Source organism: Cupressus sempervirens, chromosome 10 (assembly GCF_028749045.1).
Source record: "Cupressus sempervirens isolate cs-2001-9-10 chromosome 10, ASM2874904v1, whole genome shotgun sequence".
In the NCBI taxonomy this organism is placed as follows: Eukaryota; Viridiplantae; Streptophyta; class Pinopsida; order Cupressales; family Cupressaceae; genus Cupressus; species Cupressus sempervirens.
Genome location: NC_143127.1, coordinates 557929120 through 557956788, shown reverse-complemented (window position 1 = coordinate 557956788; position 27669 = coordinate 557929120).

Below are 27669 nucleotides of genomic sequence, written 5' to 3'. Positions count from 1 at the left end.
GATACTAAATTTGTGGGGTATTTCTGGAGGACATTGTGGAAGAAGTTGAGAACAGACTTGAAATTCAGTTCCACACATCACCCACAGATTGATGGCCAAACAGAAGTGGTAAATAGAAGTTTGGGCAATTTGCTGAGATGTTTAGTTGGGGATAAGCCCAAGGGATGGGATTTGATTCTACCACAGGCAGAGTTTGCTTATAACAACTCTGTAAATAGGAGTACTAGAAAATCACCATTTCAAATTGTATATGGGAATAGCCCAAGGACTGCACCAGAATTGAGGAAGATAGAACAAGGAGAGAGAACAAGTGCTGAAGCTGAGGAATTTCCTGAACACATCAAGCGTCTACATGAGGAGGTTCAAGCACACATTATCAAGATGAATCAAGAGTATAAAGCTAGGGCTGATGCAAGGAGAAGACATAAGGAATTCCAAGTAGGGGATCTAGTCATGGTGCACTTACGAAAAGAAAGATTTCCAGTTGGTACTTACAACAAGCTGAAAATGAAGAAATTTGGTCCCTACAAAATTTTGAAGAAACATAACTCAGGAAATGCATATGAGGTGGAGCTTCTAGATGGTATTCACATTTCTCCCATTTTCAACATTGCAGATTTGACAGAGTATCATGATGATGGTACTGATGAGGAGCTGGTTTTAGAGCCATGTCCAATTCCTACTTCTAAGAAGGAGGAGATAGAAGACATTCTAGATCATCGTGTGGGTAGGAGTACCAGAAACAGGCAGTATGAAGAGTATTTGGTCAAATGGAAAGGACGACCGATCGAAGACTCAACTTGGATTTCAGCAGCTGAGGTTTCCCATTTGGGATTTCCTCTACCATCCATAAAGTGACAGGGTCACTTTTCAATCTACCCTGGGTGTCTGATGCAGGAGCATCCAGAGGTATAAGGGCAATCCTGTGTCACCCAAAAAAAATGTACTTAGACTTAGTTTCTATTTTATGTCTTTGCATTTTTGGATACCCATTTAGCTCAAATAAAGGTTCCAACTCTCATAGTTCAACTATCAGTGCATTTAAAAATCCTAAAAAAATAGGAGCATGCAATTTGACCATCATTTTGGTGACCTAGAAGGTGTGACTTGGCCAGCTGAATGTAATCGAGATTTAGAGCATTCCAAAAAAAGAATCAGGTCAAAAGTCCCCACGGTTTGAAAGTTATTGTAGTTTTTTGGGTTTTGGAGACCCCCTAAGAATGCTTCAAAGTCAAGTTTGGGGCATTAAATGACCTTGAAAAGGGTCAAAAAATGGGGGACGAGTGAAGCTTGTCCATAGGGCTATAGAGCACTTCGAGAGCTTTCTAAAAATGTAAACGGTTCGTCAATCGGAGTTACGGTTCAAAAGTTATGCCTCCCGGAAGTTCGGCTACCGTTTCTGGATTCTTCTAGAATTGCACCGACTTCTAACGCAGCTTCCAGAACCTTCTATTTTGTCGGTGGATGCCTACTAGCACTTTCTAGAATGTACTCCTAGTCCTTAACCCTCCGGGGTCTATTTAAGGATATTTCTGGCATTGTAAAAGGCAGTTCAGATTGGAGCTTGAGAGGAGGTGCTAAAAGGAAAAATATTCTCCAGATTTATGCTATTGTAAGCCCGCAGGGCATGTTTTGAGTTTATTTTCTCTGCACTGTTTGTACCAGCTTATTTTCTCAGTTAATATAATTTCCCCTTTCTATTGTGTCTATTCTGGTTGTTGGGTTGTGTCCCCATCATAAACCAAAATATCTCTCCAACCCGATATCACCCAAAGTTTTGCACTTGTGTATTCCAGGTACATAACAATATAACATATTTTAAACCCATTCTTTTTATAACTAAATCCCTTCACCAAAACGAAAATAAAGAACCATATACTAAATAGTTCACAAGGAAAACTATGAAACCAGATATAAGAGAGAGACGACGAGTTACAGTAACACCAAAAACTTAATCAAATTAGAATATGAAATATACATAGCATAACTAACATGCATGGCTCTTTGGCTAAAGGCCAGAGAGCAGACTTTTTTTTCCTATTCTTTGTGCTCCCTCTTTGAGCTCTCTCTCGTAATTCCTCTACTATTCCTCTTTTTTTTTTTTGAGTTACATTATGCTTCTCTCTTTATAGAGATGAATCCCATTATCAAGATTCTTGGGTAGTTATAGAATACCCAAAACCGTTTTCAATCCTATCGATGAAAGGTTTACCAAGAACATATATTCTGTTTTAGAATGCATTACAATGCTATAATAAGCCATTAAACCATTTCTTGACATGGTTCCACAAAATTCAAAATGACTTAAACATTACAATATGATGAAACTCCTCATAATGTTAATGGGTCACGATGCTCCCGCATCAAAACCCCAAAAGAAGAAGGATCTTTCTCAAATTGGCATGGTCTAATGAAAAAGAGTTGGAAAAATCTAATCAACCCCCCCCGCTTTTGTATAAAAAAAAAAGAATCAAGATGCTAGGGACAAGTGTAGATGGATACCCCCCCAAGTGGTTGGACAAAGTTATATTTTTATGGAGCTTCGAGAGGCAACCTTGGGATTGTAGGAATAGGATGCATCATTAATAATGATTCTAGTAATTGAATCTCTAAAAGGGCCAAATCTATAGGTTCCACCACAAACAACCTAGCAGAATTAAAAGCCCTCTGAGAAGGTCTCTAAATTTACCTAAACCTAAGAATTGCAAAACTTGTTATTGAAGGAGATTCATAGATTGTCCTAAATGCCATTAGAGAAAGGGAGACCCCAAACTAGGTTTTAAATTCTAAATTGGAAGAAGTTCTAAAACTTCTATAGACCTCTTCAAAGAAATTCAAATTCAACATATTTTTTTAGAAGATAACAAAATAGCAGATTAGTTAGCAAATAAGGGAGCTAACTGTGAAAATATATTAATCTATAATAATAAGTAGACTAGTAGACTAGATTGATCAAGTGGAGGATGCTTTTGAGTAGTTTTTCCACCCTTCTTTCCCCTCTTCTCTTTTAGTCTCAGTAAATATTTTGGTTTATCCCTTGTTTTTCCTTACTATAGCTTGTTTGTATTTAGGTATTTTCTTCTTGCCCCTTTTTCATTCCCTTCATCATCTTTCTACCCCTTTGTCTGTTAGCTTGGTCCTTTGTTGGCTCTGTCTCCCTACTTTTTCTCTCTGTGGCCATTTATATAATGGGGTGCTCTTCAATCTTTGAGCCAATTTTATAATGTAAGTATTAAGGAAAATGTAAATATATTATATTTTATGATACTACCTTATTTCTCATCTGCGTTTTAAGTTGTTTAGCACTTAGATACTTAAATAATTCATTGCTAGTGTAGATAATGGATCCTATCAATGGGGATCCTCCTATTCCTATCTAGACTGATCTCATTTTTATTGCAATTGCATTTTAAAAGAAATCTTGATTCACTAGAATAGGTAAAACAAAAATTATCAAGCTTCATATTGAGTGATATATTGGCATCCCTATAAACACTAAAACAACTCTACAATTTTTTGATGCTTCTTGGTTAATGAATGGTCTGGTAGGAACTCGCTTCAAGAATTGATTTCAAATAGGTACTAATTTATAATGATAAAATTTAATTAGAAATTAATAAGAAAAACATATGTATAACTAGTGTAAACATAAAAATTAGTCCTAATTATTAATACATCTAATATAATCTACAATATATTCCTTAGATGTAAAGTCTGGTCTATTGGTTATCGTATCCTTTCTAGGATTTAGAGTGAGTTTTATGGTGGCCTCTACATGGCATGGATGGAACCCTATTTTAAGACTTTTTGGGTATAAGCCAATTGTCTGGTAGCATTATAAATATAGATGATATAATTACCATATGGCTCATTTCACAAATATATTATTAAGGCACAAATGGTTAATCCAAATTGAATAACAATGTATGTTAGGTATATGGCCTTTTCCCAACTATCCTAAAGCAATCCTTTTTCATCAGAACTTGTATGACCATGTTTTTAGTTTTGAGCTATGATTTTTGAGTCATCCTTTCCCCTTCATCCATCTGGCTTCGTACTTCTTAGTGTACTTTGGTAGAGCTACTATCAAACTGGTAATCCAGGCAATAAATAGTAAGGTAATTGTTTCATATTTTTCCTTCCATTCTCACTTTAATTGTTTAACAACAAATTAGATATGAGCTTTTTAGACTTTTAATATAATTAATTTTTATTACACATGGCAGAGAATCTGCATTTTTATTATATCCCAAAGGGTAATTAGTGTTCTATGTAGATTGAGGACCGAAGTAATGGTAATACAGAATTTAATGCCCCCTTGTTTATTCTTAATAGTGATTAGGAAACTTACTTATTAATGTTTAGCACACAAACACTTAATAATGAGTATGGGATTAAAGGATTGCAAGAATCTTACCTACAAAAGAGTTATTAAATTAAACTAGGCCTAAATAATAATCATTTACTATAAGGCGTATTATTAAGAGTTTTATTGATATGGTCAGTATAAACCCTTCCTTCTTGTCCCTTTCACATGATCCTAATTACTAACCCCTTGTTGGAAGTTAGCAGTTTCTTTTGATGCATATTCTCGTAAGAGTAATTTTCCCTTATTGGGTTTTAAGCACATATGGGTGGAACCTAGCCCTTGCAAGTTCTCAGTGGATCTTTCTCTATTATAAACAGATTTAGCACTTTGTATAATTTGATGATTTAAGTTTTTATATTCACTAGGGAATGCCCCTTTTAAATATGTATATTATAGGACTATGGTCTTGAGCTAGACTAGAAGTTCTCTTTCTTCATTCTTTCCTACCAATGCCTGTTTGCTTATTTCATATAATATAAATAGGTCATTTACCAATCAAAATACATACATACATACATACATACACACACACACACATATATATAAGCTAAAAATTAATTACTGCTACATAAATTATGCATTAAATTTCAATTTTTCTTTATTATTTAACAAGGCATGCATGTTCTTTAAATAATTATTTTTCTTGAATAAATAAAAATATTTATTTTTCCTTTAAAAAATTAAAATAAAATTTATTTACTCTATATATAATTATAAATAAATTATCCCCTTTTGTAGTTCCATGTTATCTAAAAATAAGACATGCACTTTTTCAAATTTTATATATATATATATATATATATATATATATATATATATATATATATATATATTACATCAATAATATTTTCATAATAGGATCAGATTTTTCATGAATTAAATAAAATTCTTCTTGAATAAATTATATTTTTCCCTAATTCTTTTGTTATAATTTTCTTGAAGTTATTCCTAGGCTTCACCAAAATTTCTATTAACACGAGTCTTTCCACATGCAGCATCAAGCTACCAAAGATAAAACCCTAATCAACTATCTCAACCAATTTTCTCTCAAATAGAATCTAGTTTTCAAAATATCCAACAAGAAGACCATCGACAATTACACATATACTAGACACAAGATTAAAATTATATAGGATTGAAAATCCTACCTCAATTAACAAGCTAGTATGCCTTGATAAACATGTCTCCCAAGTTCTCGAAAAGTCCTTTCAACCTATAAACATTAAACCCCTAAACTGAAAAACTCAACAAATATAAACAGAATTTCAAAACCTAGGATATGGACAAAGAACCCTATAAATATACATAAAATCAACTTAGAATTAATCAAAAAGATTAATTATAATTTTTTAACTCAATTTAATTTACTCAACTAGGTTTTTAATTAAAGTTCAACTTTGACTTTATAAAAAAAAAATTACAATCAAAATGCACAATTCAAATTTTAATTAAATTTAATATTAGAACTAAATTATGAATTCAAACATGCAACTTTGAAAATAAAAATAATTTATAAGTGGCACATTAGTAATTTGCATATGTAATATTCATTTTTAGATTTAATATTAATTAAATATTTAACTAATATTTTTAGACTTTATAATTAAATTATTTAATAAACATAGTTACATAATTAATATCTATAAATTAAATAATCATATATTATTATTCTATTATTTTAGAAGGTTTAATTATTTGATCTTTATTATAATTTTAGATTATTCTTTTAATAAATCTTTTACTAACACCATACCACGTTGACTTGCATGATTTCAATCACAACTAAATCCAACCAACTCAAAATATTAAAAAGATGCAACAAATATAAGCATGATCAATCAAGGATTTATGAATTCACATCACCTTAATGAATTTAAAGAAGGTAGTCAAACAAACAATTTTCCATTATTTTAGGATAGATGATAGCTCAAGTTAGAATTTAGGCATGTATGTTTTTTATTAGATAAACAGGTTTTACAGGGATCCTAAAACTCGAGAGTTAATAAAAATCAAGCTAAAAAATAAGCGTTAGAAGCCCAGCCAAATAAACAAAGGCCAAAGAAAAGGCCAAACCAAAAAGACAAAATGAAATAGCCAAAAGCCAGAACGAAAAGCCAGCCAAAAAGGAAAATAATAGGAATTACTCCTCTATCTTTCTTTCCAATTTAGGCATGTATGTTATCTCCTCTCTCTTACCATTGAGATAATATGATAGGGAAAACTCTTTGTGACAATTTAGAGAAGTCAATCTCTTGTTCTTGTAAACTTGCATGAAAAGTAATTTTGTGTGTGTGCACGTGCACGCGCCCACGTGCTTGCGCGTGTGTGTTTATGGGAATGGACCTCGTAGAGTTTGACAACATAATTTACCATGATAGAAAGGGGGTGGACATTATAAACAATCTAATTCCTTTTGGATTCTAAGGTCTATGAAGGATACCCTTTGGATCTTACCCTTTATGTTCTTGTATTTCAATTCTTTGGCTATCTATTTGTATGATCTCACACAAATCTTGGTTGGAGGCTTAAGATACCCATTATTCATTCATTATGTCTCCCAAAACCTAATTGATAGAATTTATCTATCTAATCCTACAACTATAATGGTCAATGGTCATTCCATAGATAACTTGTTTTCTTCTTTATTAAAGAAAGAAGAGAATATAAACGAAAAAAAATCAAGCATACAACTAGTAAGTATTTCAAAGATTAATGGTTTTGTATTTAGTGTAAAAAATCATGATGTTATGGAGATTATTTCTGTCCAAGATTGGCATATCAAACTCTTACAAATGGAAATTAATTTGATCATAGGTTTTTTTTTCTTGGTTTCTTGTCATCTCTTTTCCTTTTTAAGCCTAATCACCTCGTAGACAACTAGCATATTTGAATTTGAGGAAAACTTGACAGTTAGATCATTAATAAAATTTAATGTGCACTCCAAACACTTGATCACACACATGATTACTACTCATGATATTAAGTTCCTTCCACATGATAATACTTGAATATTATGAAACTACTCAAGGATATCCATGTTATTCTTCTTATAATATTAAATTATTTCACTATGAAGAAATCCTCATGACTCTATAAACTATAAGTTACTTTTCATTTAATGTCAAGGTTTAACTATGTGTTCAAAATGGATTAAAGAATCCTTTACAGGGATAAGGCTTCAAAAATTTTGGCTTGGAATGTCTACTAAGTGCCCACCCTATAAGGTAAGATCCATACACTTCTTATAGTTAACCAAACTATTTATAGGGAAATGTATCATCAAACTATGAATTATGCAGATATCAAGGGGCTATATATTAATCAACAACTTATTTGATAATCCCTGGGTCTTTCCTATCAAAATCATCCCCTTTCAAGGGATCCATGTGTTCATATTTTAAAATATTTTATAATGAAATCAAGAATATACTTGAACTATTTTCCCAATTTTATTAAGAATCTATTTTCTTGGTCAAAAACCAAAGATAATTTAAAGGTGTCTAATCAGGATTTTAAGACTTACCAGACAATAATTGATTCAGATTCACTCAATAAGCTCTAAAGAATAAAGGTCAGAATGTCAAGAAACTAATAGGAGATTTAAAATAGCATCATTAAAAATCATTTAAAAATTATATGCCTTAAAAGGGATATTTTTAGCTATTACAATAATTTCTCATGGATTTTTGGAACACTATCACTACATCTTTTCACAATTTTAACTAAATCATCAATTTCATCTAAAATCTTCTCTACTAAATTAATACCATAAAATTTCTTGAACCGAAACTTCCCTAGTTTTTTTGGTGTAAATATTATCAAGGTCTTTTTATTATTATCATAACAACACAATAAAAGTTACCAATCCTCAATGTCTATTATTTTGGCAATAATAGACTATTGAACTTTTTTTTGCTTTAGTTCCAAATCTTAAGAAGTTTAAAATTATATTTATTACTTTTTCAATCCTTTACAAACCTAAGAATTTCTCATTCCACATTATCATATTAAGTGGTTACAAATCTTATCCAAATATAACATGCTTTAGAGTTACATATTATTTAAGGTTATGGAAATACAAAGAAATCTATTACTCTTGCTCAATGTCATCCACTTATTTATACAAAGATATACTTTGTTTCATTTTTAATTCAAATTTATGTTGAAGCCAATGAACTTGCACTTGAAAAATTACATCTATAAGTGATTGTAGATCACAAGGGTTCTAATCAATGTATAATTGCCAAAATCTTATTATTACCTACCCACAAGAATTATGTTCTCCTCTTGAAAATGTTTATGAAAGTCATAACTCATAATCATATGCTTCCCAACCACCTCCTAAAAGAGGTAGAACTTTATCTAATTATGTGTAGTCTTTGGCTTCCTACAAATTGTCAACTCAACCAGGGAGCTCCTAGATATTATAATCCTCATAGGTTCCCACACCTAAATCTGGATATTTCTTCTATTTATTATACTTAATTTCCCAAACAAAATAATAATAATAAAGTGGTATTTTCTCTTGTTCAAAACTATAACTAAATGCTTGGATCACACTAATGTGTTGATCAAACAAATAACCATTATCCTTTTTATCACCTAAATATAGCTTATGTCTCATCACTTAAGCAATGCCTTCTTGCTTCATCTTATTATTTTAATGTACTTTTGCATGAACTTTTCTTCTACCACCCATGTTTATTTAACTATCCTTATATAGATGGAAGTGGAACAATAGAATGTACAATTATTTTAACTCAAAACCTATTAAAAAAATTTTAACTCAAACCTATATGTGTGTACATGGGCATGTACATGTCTATAAACTTCTTAAACATAAATAATTTTGATTTATATTATATTTTTAATTATTCAAATCCATTTATTTTATTTTCTAAGGTATGGTTTCTTTTAACATTTTCTTTTTAATATAAATTTTCTCAACATTAAAAGTAAATGAAGGATGTAAAATTGATTTGTAACTTCCCACCCAAAAGAAAGAAAAAAAAAATTGCATATGGTCGCTAAGACTAGGGAGGGCTATTCCCCACTTGCTCCCCACTTCTCCTAGCCCAAACATCCTCTCAATGTAGGGTAAGATCCCTTTGGTTCTCCTATTACAAATTTTACACTTTTTCATGGAACTAAAAAAAATTTACTTTACAATTTACATATTGAGTCAATGTTGTGATTGTAGCAAAATCCAAGTTAGTTTTCATGTAATGCCCCAGTCAGGAACCCAAAAGAAATAAACCTAATATGTTACAAAGTTAACTTATTTTTTAAATTTTATGCAACATCAATGTAATAATGTGGAAGCAATATACAAAATGCCACAATTACACATATGTAATTACAATACAAATTCCATTCCTTAAGGGTTCCTTAATGTTTAGTAGCATTTTTGGAGGTTTTGTGAATAGTTTAAGTCTTCTCTATAATGTCCATAATCATAAATAAATAAATAATAGATACATAATGTCATAATAAAATATATAAGTACAACTAATATGATAAAGCACAAATAGATATGACATTTAGTACACATGTCGTAGGGTTTGTAATAATAAATACAAGCACTATTAGAAAGTAAAGTCCACCAAGTTAACTGAGAGAGGGGGTGAATCAGTTATAAAACTATTGAAATATCTATCAACCTTAGTAATCCTTAAACATGTGAACAAAGATACTCATACACAATAACAAGAGATATGTTAACTAGGGAAACCCTTGATCAGAGGGAAAACCCTGGTGGGGATGGTACCCACAAAATGATGTACTAATATAAAAGTTTCTTATTAGAGGATGGACTTTTTTAGGAGCCAATAAAATGCATTTAGTACATATCAATCCTTGTTAGCAGACTTTGAATCCCTATTAAGAGATTCCAAGACAATAGGAGTTGAAGAACGCAAATGGACCCACTATCCAAATAGCTTCAGGGGCAAGACCACTAAACTCATTGTCCAATTGATCTTTGTATTATTCCTTGTATAATAATAGAAATGTATAGCTTCTTCCCTATCCTCTAACTAGACTTCTCCTCTTCTGATATTGATACCATATCACCAACTTTGCATCTAATAATCCCTTGGATCACTTACTCATATTTACAAGATACTTCAAATATCACTCTTGAATGCATATACACATCAAGGAAAATGACTTTCCTTTATACCATATCCTCTGAATTATTTTTTGAGTCATCCTTGAGGCTTTCCCAATTAATTATAATAGGGCCTCATTAATATATTACAAAACTTTACATCTCTTTGTAGTTATAAATCATTGTTGGTTCACAATATTTAAAAATTTTCACACGTATGACCTTAGAACTTGCACACTCACTAAAGTCAACAGTGGGTTGTCTAAATCATTATCTAACTACACTTATCATGATTTAATCTCAGTAAAGAGATACAAATTAATCATTAGAAACTACTTATTAGGTACTTTGTCTTCTTACAGTCTTCTATAAATCAATCATATCTTTTGCATGCCTTTGACTCTCTATATGCACAATTATCCATGTCCTTAGGATACAATGTATAGCACATCCTTAACTACACATGACCCAATCATCAATACACAATATGTACAACCTCATTCTCTATCTACCACTTTGCTAGTCTTCACAAGAATAATGCTATTTTGACATCAATGACAAAAACAGTCATGAATGTAACATGTCAATCATGATAAAAATCTCCCAAGTGTTCTAGTAATGCTTAGGATACTCCCCCAAAGGAATACCATTAGAATTCATGCTAAAAATATTCTCTTTTGGCATTGATGGCAACATAGATGAAAAAAATTTAAGTTCCAAGAATAACAAATCAAATTATGTTGTTATTTTTCTTTTCTTTTTAAATCTTCTTCATCAATCAAATCTGAGACTCATAAGAACACTTCTATGTTTGTCCTTCCTCTTTCATATGATTGACATTCGTTGTTCACACTCTAACTCTCAGCAACAACTTACATGGATGAGTTATTCACAATAATCAATCACTATCCCCCATTATAACATTTCTCCCCCATTACCAATAGTGGCATGTTGTGATGGTTAAGTTGTTGAGTTTTTATCCTTTCCATCAAGGTTCAAATCTAATGGGGATGAGGTCCCTCGTTTGTGGCCTCACTGGTTCATAGCTCCAGGTCAAAGCATTTACCCCTCTTTAAAAAAAAACATTTCTCCCCCATACATACATCTCCCACATATTACTAGAAGATGCATTCATGCACTCTTTCTCCCCCATTATGCTTAGAGGATGTTTTTCATGCAATCTCTCCCCCATTGACATCAATGAAAAAGGTTTCATTATGTCAATAATCTACTCAAAGTCTTCAATAATCTCAAGTTTCCTAAGACACTATTCTAGACCAACTATCAAGATTCCTTGATGACCCTTCTCATCACAAATACTCCCCCATAGAGGAAGCATCAATATTTAGTCTAGTCAAATAATAATGCTTTGTACCACTCGAATAATGAAATCTCTACATCATCTACCTAGAAGTAGGTAGGGGCATAACCCCAAGCACACCTCACAAATACTCAAATGTATCTTAAGGAAAAATCTTTGTAAAGATATTTGCACTCTTTTCTTTTGTGCTTACATACTCCAATGTAATCTATTTCTCTACAAATTTCTCTCTAAAAACATGATACTTAATAGATATATGCTTATTCATAGAATGCAACATAGGATTCTTAGACATACTCACTATACTTGTGTTATCAAAATGTATGACAAGGGTTCTAAAGACTCTATCCCAATGTCCTTTAGCATCTTCTTCATCTACATGATCTGATTATAATTATTTATTTCTACTACATACTTTGCTTTGGTTGTGCTCTATGAAATACAATCTTCCACACTTATCCAAGAAACCAATATTCCTCCAAGGAAAAATGCTCCACCCCTAGTGCTTTTTCTTTACTCCATACTACTTGTCCAATCTACATCAGTATAAGAACACAAAGTGAAACCACTTGATCTATCTTAACATAATCTAAAATTGGTGTACCCTTTAGATATCTAAATATTCTCTTTATAGTTGTATAATGTGATTCCTTAGGACTAGCTTGAAATCTTGCTACTATCCCAACTGTATTTTCTATATCTAGTGTGGTGTGAGTTAGATATTACAAACCTCTAATCATAGATCTATACTTCTTCTTCTCAAATGTAGGTGTCTCATCTTTGCTAGATAACTTCTTACCAGTTCTCATAGGTGTAGAAATAGGCTTACAACTTTCTAAGACAAATCTTTTTAATAAATCTTTCAAAAACTTAGCTTGTGACAAGAAAATACCATCATTAGTTTTGTACAATTTGTAAACCCAAGAAAAACTTCATCTCAAACTCACTCTTCATTTCATCATCAAATTTATCACTTGCTTCATCATTACCTCCAAACATTATGTCTTTAACATATATTACAATGATCAACTCTTTGTTCCCAATTTATCTAAAATATTAGATACTATATTTTGTACCTTTAGCAAATCCCAATTTTGCCAAATATTTGTCCAACCTTGTATACTGGCTTCTAGGTGCTTGCTTTATACCATACAATGTTTTCTTCAATTTGTATAACTTGTCCTTTTCTTCTATCAAAGTAAATCCTTCAAGCTACTCAATGTAAGACTTCTTCTTTAAGATATCCATTCAGAAATGTTAACTTTAAATCCATTTGATACACTTTAAACTTCTTACTTGCTTCATAAGCCAAGAACATTCTTATTGCTTCCATTATGGCAAGAAGGGAAAGTGTCTCTTCATAATCTGTACCTTCTTTTTGTGAATATCCTTTGCATACCAACTATACATGGTGGAATCATGTATTCATTTTACCTTAGTGCAAAGTGAAATCAAAATAACAATGAACTAATATAGACACAAGAAATCATTGTTAAACAAAGACTCCATGAAAATCTCATGTTTCCCTAACTACAATGGCTAAATTTGGTCTCAAACTAGCATCTTAGTGATGGTTCTAGAATGGGAGTATGCTATAAATGCAGATCTACAAAAGTCTATGCAAGATCTATATGAAAATGCAGATTATATGAAGATAATAACATTAAAATGATAGAATGTGTTCATGCATAAGACTAAACAATGTTAAATGATGCTAGATAAATGCTAGAATGGTGCTAAAATGACACTAAAATAACATTAATTTTCTATAATAACAATGCTATATGAATGATAGCTTCAGATATGCCTATAGTGTAGATGCATAAAACTTAGGTCTTTTTGCTCTTGATTTTTCCTCCTATTTATAGGATTTTAGGAGGGGGTTGGGGGTAAGGATCAAGATTTTACTTTTCACTAGAGGGTAATGGTGAATTAGAAATATATCATAAGGAACAAAGAGGAAAAGTCCAACAGACTTAGTTTGTGAGGATAAATGAAGAATTTTCAATTATTTTAATTTCAAAAAGGAGGATTTTCACTTTTGAGAGGATAAATGGCTTTTATTGATTTATTAAAATGTTGCATTTAATTTCAACTTTTTCCTTTATGTTTTTCCTTTTTTTATTTCATTTTATGATTTTATGAATTTTTTTTCGCTTTTTAAATTGATTTTGGTCCTTTTAGATTTGATAGGTGATTGATTGATTTAATCACTTGAATGACTTGATGTTACTATTGATTTGAAAGTGTGTTCTTTTCCTCCGTTATCTGATTTTGTCCTTAATTTTTATTGTTTGATCAAAATTCTAGTTTTTTTAGGTCTTGCCAATTTTAAAGTGTCTACAAATGCCCCTCTTTGAGCTAATATGTGAAGCATATTGGTTCAAAGATTGTCTTGATTTTCTAATTTTTAGCCAATTTTGATGTTTGTGTGTATGATCGATGATGTTTTGCTGATTTGAGGTTAATATGATGCCTGATTGTTGATAATTTGATGTTTGATTGTTGATGTTTTGATGTATGATTTGATATTGTGATGTTTAAAATCCTTCATTTAGGATAGCTTGCTTGGATGCCCCAATTTTATTTAATTGTAGTTGAAATTGGTTGGGGTAGTATTTTTTTTTTGGAGCATTATGATGACTCGATTTGATGTAGATTATCATTCTCCCTCAGAAATTAAATTGGAAAGAAATGATTGGCAATATGGGAGATTCCAATTTGATTTCTAAAAAATGTTGATGATTAAGTTTGATAGGAGACTGGGGTTGACAAAAATGTTTGAGTTGAAATAGAATAATACCCTGGTTGAACGAAATGGGTCAAAAGGTAATAATTTGGATGTAAAATAGTGAAAAATGTCATAACATGCCCCAAGGGAGAGTTAAATATGTCAAAAGACCTTTTACCCATTTTATTTTACACTCCCCCTTTTACTTTTTGTGTCTTGGAGCTATGAGCCAGCGAGGATGGTTGTCCCATTGTGAGACAATAGATTTGAGAGGGGTCATAGATATGAGTGTCCAGCTGACTATGGTGCCCCAGTAAGTCATCGAGATCCTTTGTAATTTTACAAAAATTGAGTTTTTGCATGAAATTTTAGAATGTTTGGTCAAATTTGCTCCATAAATGCTTAAAGCCAAAATTTGTGTGCATTCAAAGTTTATTTTAGTGCATTCATGACATAGGATAGTGCATCCACAGGCTAGAATAGCACATTTATAGGAAGCATAAGTTTTTCAAATAGTGCATATCATAGAGCCGTAGTGCCTATGGATGATGGTGTAGCACATTCAAGTATTTTAGTGCATATTAGATTCATTTTAGTGCATATTCCTAGTAAAATAGCGCATCCAATAGTTAGGGTTTGTTGATATATAATGATAAATGTCAAGTTAGATGTAGTTGTTGTAGCGCATATGCTAGTTTTCCAAGTGCTTTTATCTTTTGTAGTGCATTTATTTAATTGTATAGTGCATACAAGGAATGAAGTAGTGCATTTGCATGCTATAGTATATTTGATCTATTTAATAGCACATATACTATTAGCAGTAGCACTTATAGTTGTTGTGGCACACTTGTGGTAGGAAATAATGCATGTGATCAATATAATAGTTTATTTGATTTTTGGAGCACATATGTTTGGTATAGTAGCACAAATCATGAATAAAATAGCACATAGAATTCCTCTAACACATCTTTTGTCTTGGATAGTGCATATGGCTAGTTTAAGGGTTAGCCGATAGTAGAATGTCTTGATAGGTATAGTCAAATGTGTGTATCATTGCAATCATTGCATAGGGTATAAGATAGAATCTTGATGTGAAATTAATGAACTTGGAGTCACTTTAGGGACTAGTTCACATATGAGTCAAATAATAGGGAATGTGTAGTAACAAAGTAATGTGTAGAATCAATTAGATGATATTGGATTGATGGAAAAAGTGCCCCCCTCAAGATACAAAGTAGGGAAAACTAACATGTCCATCTCAAGATATAGAGTGGCATAGATAATAGGTTCAAGATAGAACCATTAACTAGATAGTTAGGTGTCTATTTTTTATTGATGTAGGATAATCACTTGTGATGAAAAATCAATGTCATTGTTTGGTTGTTTGGTGAAATAGGTAGATGGGTGAAAGCTCATGGTTTGGGGATTATACCCGTGGCCATTGGAGTCGATAGGTAGATTGTTTGTAGTTGAGTGGCAAGTGATTTATTGATTTAGGATAATCAGTTGTGATGAAAAATCAATGTCATTGTTTGGTTGTTTGGTGAAATAGGTAGGTGCATAAAATCTCATGGTTTGGGGATTATACCTATGGCTATTGGAGTCGATAGGTAGATTGTTTTTAGTTGAGTGGCAAGTGATTTATAGATGTGGCTTCGCATACCTTCTGCAGATGCCTTAGTTCTGAGTGAACAAAGGATTATTGACAGATGTGGTTGAGTAGTGGAACTCAGACCAAAACACCTTTCACAAGGCCCTAAGAGAGATGATGATTACTCCAAAAGATGTATGTAGGATTCTCAAGATCCCTACTATGGGGGATCTTGTCTATTATGATTAGAATGATGATGGGATAGTATTTAGAGATGTATTTGGGAATGACAACATTGGGTATGATAGTGTGTCATGGTTACATTTGTTACACTATGAGTCATTGCATGTGGTATTAGCCAAATTGATATGAGGGTTTCTATTGTTAGATAGGAAAGGGTGTAGATGTCCTATTGGATGGGGTCATATTATTCAGGATATGATCAACCGACTATGGATATTTTCATGGGGAAGCTACATATTAGCCCAAGTGTATCATGATTTACATTGGGTGGTGTATTTGGGGGAAGCTTCACTATCATGATTTACATATTAAAGATATGGACATGGGAGCATCTTCCCATTACCCAATCAATATGTGTGTGTCAATAACCATAGGATATGTCATACATTTATGTATATTTAGGTGTGATCATCTAGCCCCATTTGGGCAAGACAAAGTACTAGAGGAGTATGTTGGATAACCTTGATGAGGTCATGTAGAGACCATATAGATTTATAGAGCCATGGGAAGAGGATGATGATGAGATGGTCAATTTCTTTTCTCCTAAATACTTTCTAAGTCAGATCCTAGAAGTGTTTGAGAGATACTTATTTAGGCGAGTAGTCCAACAATTCGGTCATCAATAGGGGATGCCCCAAGGGGTGGTACATTATGCTAAAGTTTAGGAAGAGAGACCCATATGGGGTTTGACATTGGAGTATGAGGCCTACCGAGAGGCATTTATGTAGATGATAAAGACTCCATAGGTATGGGCTTTGAGGGATGGGGAGGAAGATGCAACGATGGAGGGAGATTATGCTTTGCAATTTAGAGAGAATCTCTTTCTGAGGTACATAGATCTAGCAAAGCTGATTAGGATAGAGGAGGAGTCCAGTGGGGGAGAGGATGATGATAGATAATGGTGGATGAGGGAGGGATAGGGTTAGAGGCCAAGCTGGAGGTAGAGCCAAAGGTAGAGCTAGAGTATGGTGAAGGTATGGGGGCCAAGATAGGGTAGTAGTGTTGCCATAGTGAAGGATTCTTGTATAGGGCCTAATGCAAAGGCTAGGGGATGTCAAAGAAGATAAACCCATAAAGGTCTAATGGTGAGGTAGGGAAGTGATGAGAGCTAGCACAAGTAGTGGTGTAGGGTTGAGTAGGAGGATGGCTAATTTGGGTACAGGTAGGGTAGCTCACACCAAGGCCATGTTATCAGATGATGTTTAGTTTGTCAAGAGACAAAGGCCATGTATATAGGTTCCTATCATAGGAGCATGTAGCTCATAGCCATAGGGGCAGCCACAAGTTTTTATAGTGCTAGTGCCATCAAAAGGGAGATTGGATGGGCTAGTAGATATTGAGACTTATATGAATGCCATGGAGACACATGTTAGATTGATGGGGACACAAATTATCCAGTTGACTAGTACAATGCAAGCATTTATAGCCTTGATGGCACTAAGGTAACCTCCAACTCCACCACTTTCAAAGATTGATGGGGCAACTACTAGTTAGGTGGCCTCAGCTATTCCTGGGACACATGCTATGGATCCAGTAGATTAGACTCGACAAGATGGGATGAGTTCCTGGAGTGATTAGACAATGCCCAATCAAACACACATAGATGATGTAGGTGATGAGACACAAGAGTGATTCTGTGTATCATGTTGTATTGCATATTATTGGCTTATCATGTGTATCATTTATGATGATGACCTTTTGGGATATGATCATTTGATCTTTTTGATGTACGATTAGTCAAGCTTTTTTATGTACAATTATTAAATCTTTTTGATGTATGATTTATTCGAGCTTTTTGATATTTAGACTTTCACACTTTTTGTATCAGGACTTTATATATCTGATGTCATGGATGGATGTATGTGATTTTGTGATTTTATTTATATGATAGTCATAGATGTTGATGTAATGTGGATGATTAATGGATTTGTGTATGATTAATGTAGTGGATAGATTCTTAATGTAATGACATGATATATGTGTAATGAATATAGAAATGAAGTGTATAAATGAAATGTATGAATAAAATATGGTGTAATGAAATAACATGAAAAATAGGATAATGGAATAGATGGTAATGAAAGCATTTTAATAAAAAGATGATATGAAAATAACATAAACTAAAAATGGTGACCAAAATGAATGAAATGGGTGAATTTAATAAAAATATGTGCTAAAAGATGATTATGATGGAAAATGAATATGTGAGGAAGAATGAATTAGCAAAACAATAATAAACATGAGAATAAAAATGAAAATGAAAATAAAAATAAAAATGTAATGCAATAAGATGGGTCAGTGAGAGAAAATGAGATGACAATAATGAAATGAAATGACGAGCAAATAAAAAAGAAAGAAAAAATAATGAAAATGGAAAATGAAAATGAACTAATGAAATGAATATGAAATGGTATACAAAGAAATAAAAATGAAGATGGTATAAAAATAAATAAGAGTGAATATGAAATGCAAATGATGTATAATGAATAGATGACATGAGAATGTAATAGGGAATGCATAGAACATGATTGATAATGGTAGAAAAAGAAGTGTGAGATAAGGAAATAGTGACTGGAACTTTTGAGATTCGAAGGTTAATAATGCAATAGATGATATGAAAGGTGCAAGGTAATGAGGGAAATAGTGACCAAAACTTGTGGCATTCAAGGGTCACGCAATGCAATAGGTGGAATAGATATTATAGGATAATGAAGTGTGATGAATGGTGGTGGTGTTGTGATGAAACAAAGTCCACAATACTTGGGTGTTAAAAGATCATGGTGATGTTGATGTTGTTGCATGCCATTTAATAGCCATATCTTAGTTTTGTTACTAATTTATCAAATGATGTTGTGTAGGAATTCTTATGTATTCCTTGATTACCTTCAAACCATTTGTTTTTAAGGTACCCAAGATGAAATGCACACTAGATGGATCTAGCTAACTATCCCATTTTGTATAGAGATACAAATTAAATGTTAGCATTAAGCTCCTAAATAAAAATTGACATAGTATAACCACCACTAGCTCAGCTATGGTAATATGAATACACTATCACACCAAGAATTATGACCCAAAAACAAATAATGTACATGTAGGGCATGATAATCATTAAGAACACAAGTTATTGTTGCAGTAAATGAAAACAAACATGCAAATAGACATATGTCAAATGAAGAACCTCACCTGAGATGTCATAAAAAATTGGTCAAGGTATACATGGCCTTCCAAATGAGAGGAGGCACTTACAAGTGTACACCAATCATGCATAAAATCAAAGGATTATTGGATGAGAATAGTGAAAACCAAAAAAAATAAAAGATCATGGCTTTATCCCAGTAACTCTAGTCAAATACATCATCGAGGTACTAGAGGCTCATAATAGTAGAAGAGCCATAAATGAAAACTAGTAGTCCCAACTGTTGTGTGTAATAAGTGTCAATTTTTTTCACTTCTTTATGGATAAAGTTGTTGTAAGATTTTGGTAATAAGTCATGGAATGTGTCATCGGTTCTTGTGTAGCAAAATGCACAATGATTGCATTGGAAGATATGTGTCGGTGGGGATCAGGGTGTTGTAATGCCAGAGCAGAATGGCAAGTGTACTTGGTACTAGTGTGGCTGGTTGCATAGAGTGAACATGTGGAAAGGCTAGTGAATTGTAGTGCATGGTGAGTGATGGCCATAAATAGATGAGTAATGTGCATACAAAAGGAAGCATAGAAAAGGAATGGGTAGTGTAGCTATTTAGTTGTTTGAGAGGCCAATTAAGTGTGTGTTTGAAAGCATGTCAAGCTCACTAGATCAATCACAATAAGAAGAAGAGATGGGGGATGTTGGCTAGGGATGATGGTTGAGGCAAGGAAAAAAGGCAAAGCATATCTGGCATATGTCAAACTCACTGGTGTATCAACCTAAGCTCTGGGCACTAGTTTGTGAGCAGGGAAAGTCAATTCATGTAGGGCTAGTGCAAGAAGAACCTAGGGGTTTGAGAATTAGGGTGGAAGAAACTCCTTTGTCAGCATTGATGATGTTGTCAGGGAGTGCAGTATAGTAGGCATTGTAGGAAAGACTAGGTGACAATCCAATGATGCAGGCAAAAAATAGTCCTCTTGGGGTGACAAAAAGTGTGTCAGAAGTAGCAATGCAGGTGGAGGATATGGAATCTCTGGGGAAGACTATAGAAAAAGCTTAGAGAGAAACCAAGGATATTAGTCTAGGTGAGGTGACAAGCATAGAAATTCAGTTGATTAACATCAAAATCCTAGGACAAAGGTTAATGAAAGAGCATATGGACATATTGAGTGTAGTGGAGCCATAGCCAGGCAAAGGGTGAATTACAAGCAATAAGAAAAGTGGAGGATTTATGAAAAATATTGACCATAGAGAGAGTCCAAGTAGAAAATGCAGAACAAGAAGTTACATTTTTGTTGGGTTTGATGGATAAATCTCATGAAGATGGAGTGCAGATAAAAGCTAGATGGCTCCAAGTGGTCGTGAATATAAAAAGAGTGTGAGCATGATCATTAGAAGCTACACTATAGGTGGAATGGTCATGAGTGGAGGGAAATGATGTGGGAATTTGGGCTGAGCAAGAATGGGTACAAAGGTTATAGGAGTCATTGAGGATGGTGCAAGAAGGTTTGGAAAGTGCACAAAATGAACTAGTGTTACTGTAGGTGTAGTTGAAGTCTTTAAGGGATGTGGTGTCAAAAATGAACACCGTGTCATTATAGCTACAAGAGTGATTAGTGGCTAGCGAGTCAAAGGTGAGGTAGTTGTAGTAGTGGCTAAGTGAGATGAAAGTAGATCTGGAGCATTGGAGAATGACGACTGAATAGATGAAACAAGAGTAGGACATGGCTCAACGAGTGATCACGATGCCAAGAATAAATAAGCTCGTGGATAATGTGTTCATGGATATACAAAGGATTTTGAAAGTACACTAAGAAGCCACCTATTATATGGGGCTATATTATCATTTGATCTCCTTGGAGCAGAGAGGGAGTCCCAATTCATGGATAGACAATTTACGCAACTATTGAACATGCAACAATGTAGTGGGAGGTTCTCGATACTAGTTGCAAGGGGGGTCTACACTAGGGGCCTCATCTTCTAAGACTGGGCTGAGGGAAATGCCCTCAGCTAGAAATCCTAACCTACCACCTCCATAAGGGAGACTAAAATAAGTGATCTACTAGATGTTTTTGATTAGATAAATAGGTTTTATAGGGATCTTGAAACCCAATAGTCAAAACATATAAGGCTGATAATAAGTGTGAAAGCCCAGCCAAAAAAGTATAAGTTCAGAGGCTGATAATAAGCATAAAGGCCAGCCACAAAGTAGAGTTCTGAGAAAAGACTAGGAAAAAAGACAAGTAAAGCATGGCCTAATGAAAAACCAAAACCCAAAAGACAAAGAACAAAAGAACAGGTGAGAGTTATTCCTCACTCTTTCCCTCCAACTCATGCATAACTTGAGCAGCCTTGAAGGCTAGTTGGTTCTCCTTCGCTTCTAGTTGTTGTGCCCTTTGCTTTCCTTGGTCCTAATTAGGAATGGTGTTGTCCTTTGCAGAGTCATCCTCCCTTCTAGCTTCATCCCTATCTTTTCCTTCCTCATCATCCTGCATTTCTCTATCTTTCATCTGGCCCGTAAGAGAGATGATGTTGTTGTTAGAGAACATCTGATTCACAAGGTTATGATTGTAGTTCTCTAGGTTGTGGATCCTTCTTTCTGCCAGACTGAGCCTATGATCTACTAGATGTTACATTGGATGTAATATTGCTTTTGTTGTTGTAATATAATTTTAAAACATGTTTTTTTTAGGCAAACAACATTTCATGTTGATGAAAAATGTGATTGCAAGTGTCAGATATTTATTGTCATTTCTATTTTTGATATTTTGTTGATATCTTTTGGATTTTTTGGTATTTTTTTGGAAATTTTTTGATATTTTTGAAATTTTTGGAAATTATTGGAAGGTTGTCAATATCCATAAAAGCATGAGTGATGGGATAGGTAGAGGAAGATTGACCTTCTCTTATGTTTGATGAACGAATGCCAAGGTGGGCTCTCAATGAAACATGAGTACAAACTTGTGTAACATTGGAGAGTAGAAGTGCACAAGGTGGATAAAGTACGAAGTGCTAAACCACAAATTGCAAGTGCAATGGAAGTGTAGAATTCTCTGTGTATTGATAGCTGTTATAGATAAGCTTAGGGCCAAAGTCAGGATTTTTCTCTAGGTGTATACTAAGACAAATACTCACAGTGCCTATGAAAAAAAATTTGGGCATATAGGAGGCTTTGATGATCTAAAAAGGTGCTAAAGCAACCTTGAAAAAAGGTGTTTGGTCCCAAAAAGGAAAAACAAGGTTTGAAAAAGGCATTTGGGCCTGAAAAGGCAAAATAGGACCTTGAAAAAGGTGTTTGGGCCTGAAAAGGTGAAACAGGGCCTTGAAAAAGGTGTTTTGGCCTAAAAAGGCAAAATGGGGCCTTGAAAAAGGCATGTGGGGCCTAAAATAGCACTTAGTGGCCTAAAAAGGCATTATCAAGGCCTTGAAAATGATGTTTGAAGGCCCTAAAAGGTGGGGGATGTCGTCGTGGTCTCTCAAACATATGCTTACTTATTCTATGTCACTGTTTAGTGGTGATGAAAGAGTGTGATGGATATCTATGGTAGTCTAAATGGTGTTTGGATTACCAACGTGTCCTTAAATTGTAAAGATGAGTCATGAGATCATAAGGACATTTTAGGATAGCATTGATATATTTGTTGAAGGGTGTTGGATCAATCATGGTCTCTACAACATAAATAAGGTTGAAAAACCCATTTGATATTGTTTTAAGAGAGATAGAGGCAAGTATGCTTCAATGATCTACATTGTGCCAAATTTTCCAAAGCCCTAACATATGTCATGGCCCTGACAGTTCTACATCAGATACCTTGGATTCTGAGGATAGTTTACTTTTCTAGATAATTTGTTAACTTTTGAAGTTATTGTGATTCTGGCATCATTATGTTTATCATAATGAGAATTCAGACGTTACTAAAATCTGATTCTCAGAACAGATGTTTTAATACTTTCAGTATTGTGTTTTTTGCAAAATTTTATTATCTGTGTCAATTTCAATTCAAGAAAGAAATTCTAAATAATGAATTAATGTTAGTATGGTTTCAGACTTACTTTTGTCTGATTCATACTTTCAAACTTTTATTGAGGTGGCATTAAATTTTATCAGCACCTTGTATCTGTTATTGCTGGATTTAAGTATATATATATATATATATATATATATATATATATATATGTACATATAAATATAAGTGTATTAGTATAAAATAATTATATATATATATATATACAAATGTGTATATATATATATAAGTTATATTTATATACGTATATGCATATGTAGTTGTTTATTTATTAGTATATATATATACTTATCAATTAGCAACATTTATTATGTCAATGGAATTAATAGTATCTAGTATTAATGTTAACATTAATATATATGTTAATGTTAATATTAATGTTAGCTAGTATTGATGTTAATATTAATACATATCTATTGTTAACTAAGTTAGTGCCTAAACTTACCTATCGCATGGTTTAAACTATGTCTAAACCTAAACTAGAAACATAGCCTAAGTTTATCAATGCAAAGTTTGAATTTGGTAATGTTGGACTGGGCATTGGCAGCCGAGTTAGTGGGTTTTAATGCTGGCAGGTTTATTGAGCAGCGAGCTCGTACTCATATTGCCAAGTGTTGAAGGAAGCTCAAGAAGTGGGGTTTTGGGATAAGCTCACAGTAATGAGCATCACTTCGCATGTCTAAACTGGTTTTTTTGGGAGATAGTTGTAATTTGATTAGTCTGTCGTTGTTGGATTCTAGTAGAGGCAACATGAAACCTCTGTTGAACAGGTTTCTCGGCGCAAATTTTTGGAAATGGTTAGCCATGAAGGAGATTTTGACTCACTCCAGCTCTATAAACTCTCACAAATTCATATTCCTCATTCTTCTGTCATTGCATGGTTGTATTTCTCAGTTTTTGGTATTGAGAAAAGATTTCGTGGTATCTCTGAAAAAAAATGGCATCGAACATTTGGGAACTTGGGTTGCAAGCTTGAGTTAGAGGACTCTTTGGGCAACATTTCTTGAGCATCATTCTACACTTTCACAGGTAGGGGGCTTTTCCTTAACTCTTTTCTATAGCCATTATTATGTTTCATTTAGATTTGTGAATATTGAATGTCAAAATTTGTTATGTGGAAAAACCCAGAATCGGGTGTGTGAATGAAATACTTTATGTTGTGTGTTGCAATTGGGTTTATGATAAATATTTAGGGGCAATTTCTCACCCTACTCTCTCTCTCTCTCTCTCTCTCTCTCTCTCTCTCTCTCTCTCTCTCTCAATTTATTATTGCATTGTTAATTTGATTAGCATATTTGCAAATGGTTATCAATGTTGATTATTGTCTATAGACATCCAAGCATGGATATAAGTTGGATTTGGCATTGTATGTTTCTAAACTTTGCATAAACCCATACTTGCATGTCTAGTAGGGAGATATTAATTTGGGTTTGTTATTTAAGTATTTGGGTTCTGCCCAACCATGCATTCTCCTCCAAGTTGAATCGGTGAGAAGCATATACTTGAAGCAGTGAACATGTATGTACATGTGTAAAACTTGAGGCAATATGGATTCCTTAGAGCTAAGTTCTGAGAGAACCCATTTCTCAAGTTCACAAGTTTGTTTGACTCGGCCACGGCCACGAGTTCGCAGAGATATTTGAGACATGACTAAAGACTCCAACCTGAGTTTGGGTTTGGTTTTGTTTTCAGTTATGGTGGAGGGTTATGGACAAGATGTTTAATAAACATTATGTATTCAACAATAATTTTACTGAGCTATGCTTGTGAACCAAGACATAGTCATTAAGTCAAACAAAACATGTGTAACCGTGTGCAAAAGATTGGTGTCGATCATTAGCATGATAATGGGGTTTTGAATTTTGTAGTGCACAACCAGTCTTCAATGAATAGGAAGAGATGTGTCTTTGTTCCTAACAGGTTTTCGATGTGTTAAAAATTTGAGGATTGCTTTTTATTCTTATAGTTATAAGAGTCGATGTTTTTTTGAAAGTGTTTGATGTTTTGAGTTCAAAAATAATAGCATAAAGTTTTATTCGATATTTGTAAACCTTAGATATGCTGATATTTGGGATGGAAGAGGCATGTTGTTAAATTGGAATTAGGGGCACTATGTGGGTCACAATTTTAAACAGTAAGGTGTTGTTTTTTTTTATTGAAATTAGATTTTGTAATTATTTGGTAACAGCAAATTATAAAACTAATAATGGAAAAGATTATGCATCTATTTTGATTCTGACTTTAAATTATTAAGGTTTTATATATGTTTTGGTATATGTAAGTGAGTGCGTATATGTATATATATAAATAATGTCATGTATATATATATATATATATCTGTGTGTAAGTATTTATTTATATGTATCAACATATATGTATTTCCTTACAAATTGAATTGTTAGAATTATCATAGGTATGTAATTTTGAGATTATTGTGATTACTTGTTTCAGAAATGGAAATTGATTAATGTTTACATTCTGGTGTGTGTTAGTAATAGTATATGTGGATAGTTTTATTATTGGTATTTTAAAATGAAATTTATATTTAGTGAATCTTGGAAAAGTCAGTTTCTTACTATTTAATTAGAATATCCTTGATTTGTAGTTTGAAAGGCTTGGTTGCTTGTGAAAATTAAAAGGGTCATTTTGGTAATATGAATTGTGAAGTATATGAAAGGATACAAAATGGTTTCACTTGGTTTCATATGATATTTCTATTGCTGACTCAATTGTTAAATTGAAGCAAATGAAATAAATGTATTAGTTGGAATTGGAAAATTAATCTATGTTTTCTTCCAATTATGTGTATGTTAGATTATGCAAGTGTAATCCTTTAGATTGGGTGGCTGTCATAAAGCGAGTAACTTGTGGTGATAGAAATATGTTGCCGGATGCCCTCCGACACTAGTCTAGATCCTTACGAAAAAGTTTATGACAGTTAGTTAATCAAGTGGTAATATTTAAAATTTCATGGGTTGGGAATCATATAAAAAGATAAGAACAATATGGTTGCACCTGACATATTGAGTTCTATGAGTGGCTAAACATAGATTCTTATGTTGACACCCATGGACTACTGGATCATTACCTTGGCATATTCTGTGTGAGTTTATTTCTGCATATCTATGTGTAAGAAATTTTTTACTTGCTTTATAATTGAATTTGGTTAGAAAAATTATATTTTTAGTGCATCTGTTATCTGGTTTAAATGAATATAGTTTTGTTATAAAATCTAATGTGCAAGTTTTCTGGAGGTTTTATCGATTTAATTAGTGTTACTAAGCCCTATTTGGTGTGTTGTGGTTGTGTTGTTTTGGTTTTCAGGATCGAGAAAGGGTTGGTTATGGATCTAGAAGAAATGACTATTTATATTTAGAATTCAGTATTAATTCAAATGTATTTAAAGTTGTACTTCTAATAAAAGAGTATAAATATGTTATATACTTTGTTGTAATATTGTGAAATGTTACATTGCTGATTATGAGTACTTTACTGTAACTATTGTATAAAGGATAATTTTGTACTGGAGTTTTAAATAAATAAATAAAAATTGTTCAGGCTTATAATCTCTTATTATGTATGGATTATGGTTATATGGTTTTTGTGATGGTTAGGGTATTACAACATATGTTTCAATACATAACAATGTTGCTTCTTAATTAATTGATGAAATCATTTATTGTCTTTACTGGAAGACGGCAAGGATTATACCATATAATATTTAAATATTTTTCAATTTAGGGGAACTCACCATTGATTTCATATAAAACTGGTTGACGTATGCAAACTTGTCCCAAAGGAGCAGCAATTATAGGCAGACACCAACTCGACATGAAATCAATGGATCATCAGATTGAAAAATATAAAAAATAATTTATGTCAAATTTAAGATAATATTGCTTGCATGTTTTTGATTTCTTGTTTGATTTTATATTTTATTTTTGTGAATTGTTTGTTGATTTTTTGATGATTTTGGAGATTTTTTTACTATTTTTTATCATTTTTGAAAAAAATTGACTATTTTTGATGATTTTTGATCTAGTGGTAGTAAAAGAAGGATAAACGTGAGATTTTTTGGCATATGGAGATCATTAGAGCCATTTTAGAGCACATAAAGAGTTAAGGAGACCAAAAGTGGGTTGTGAA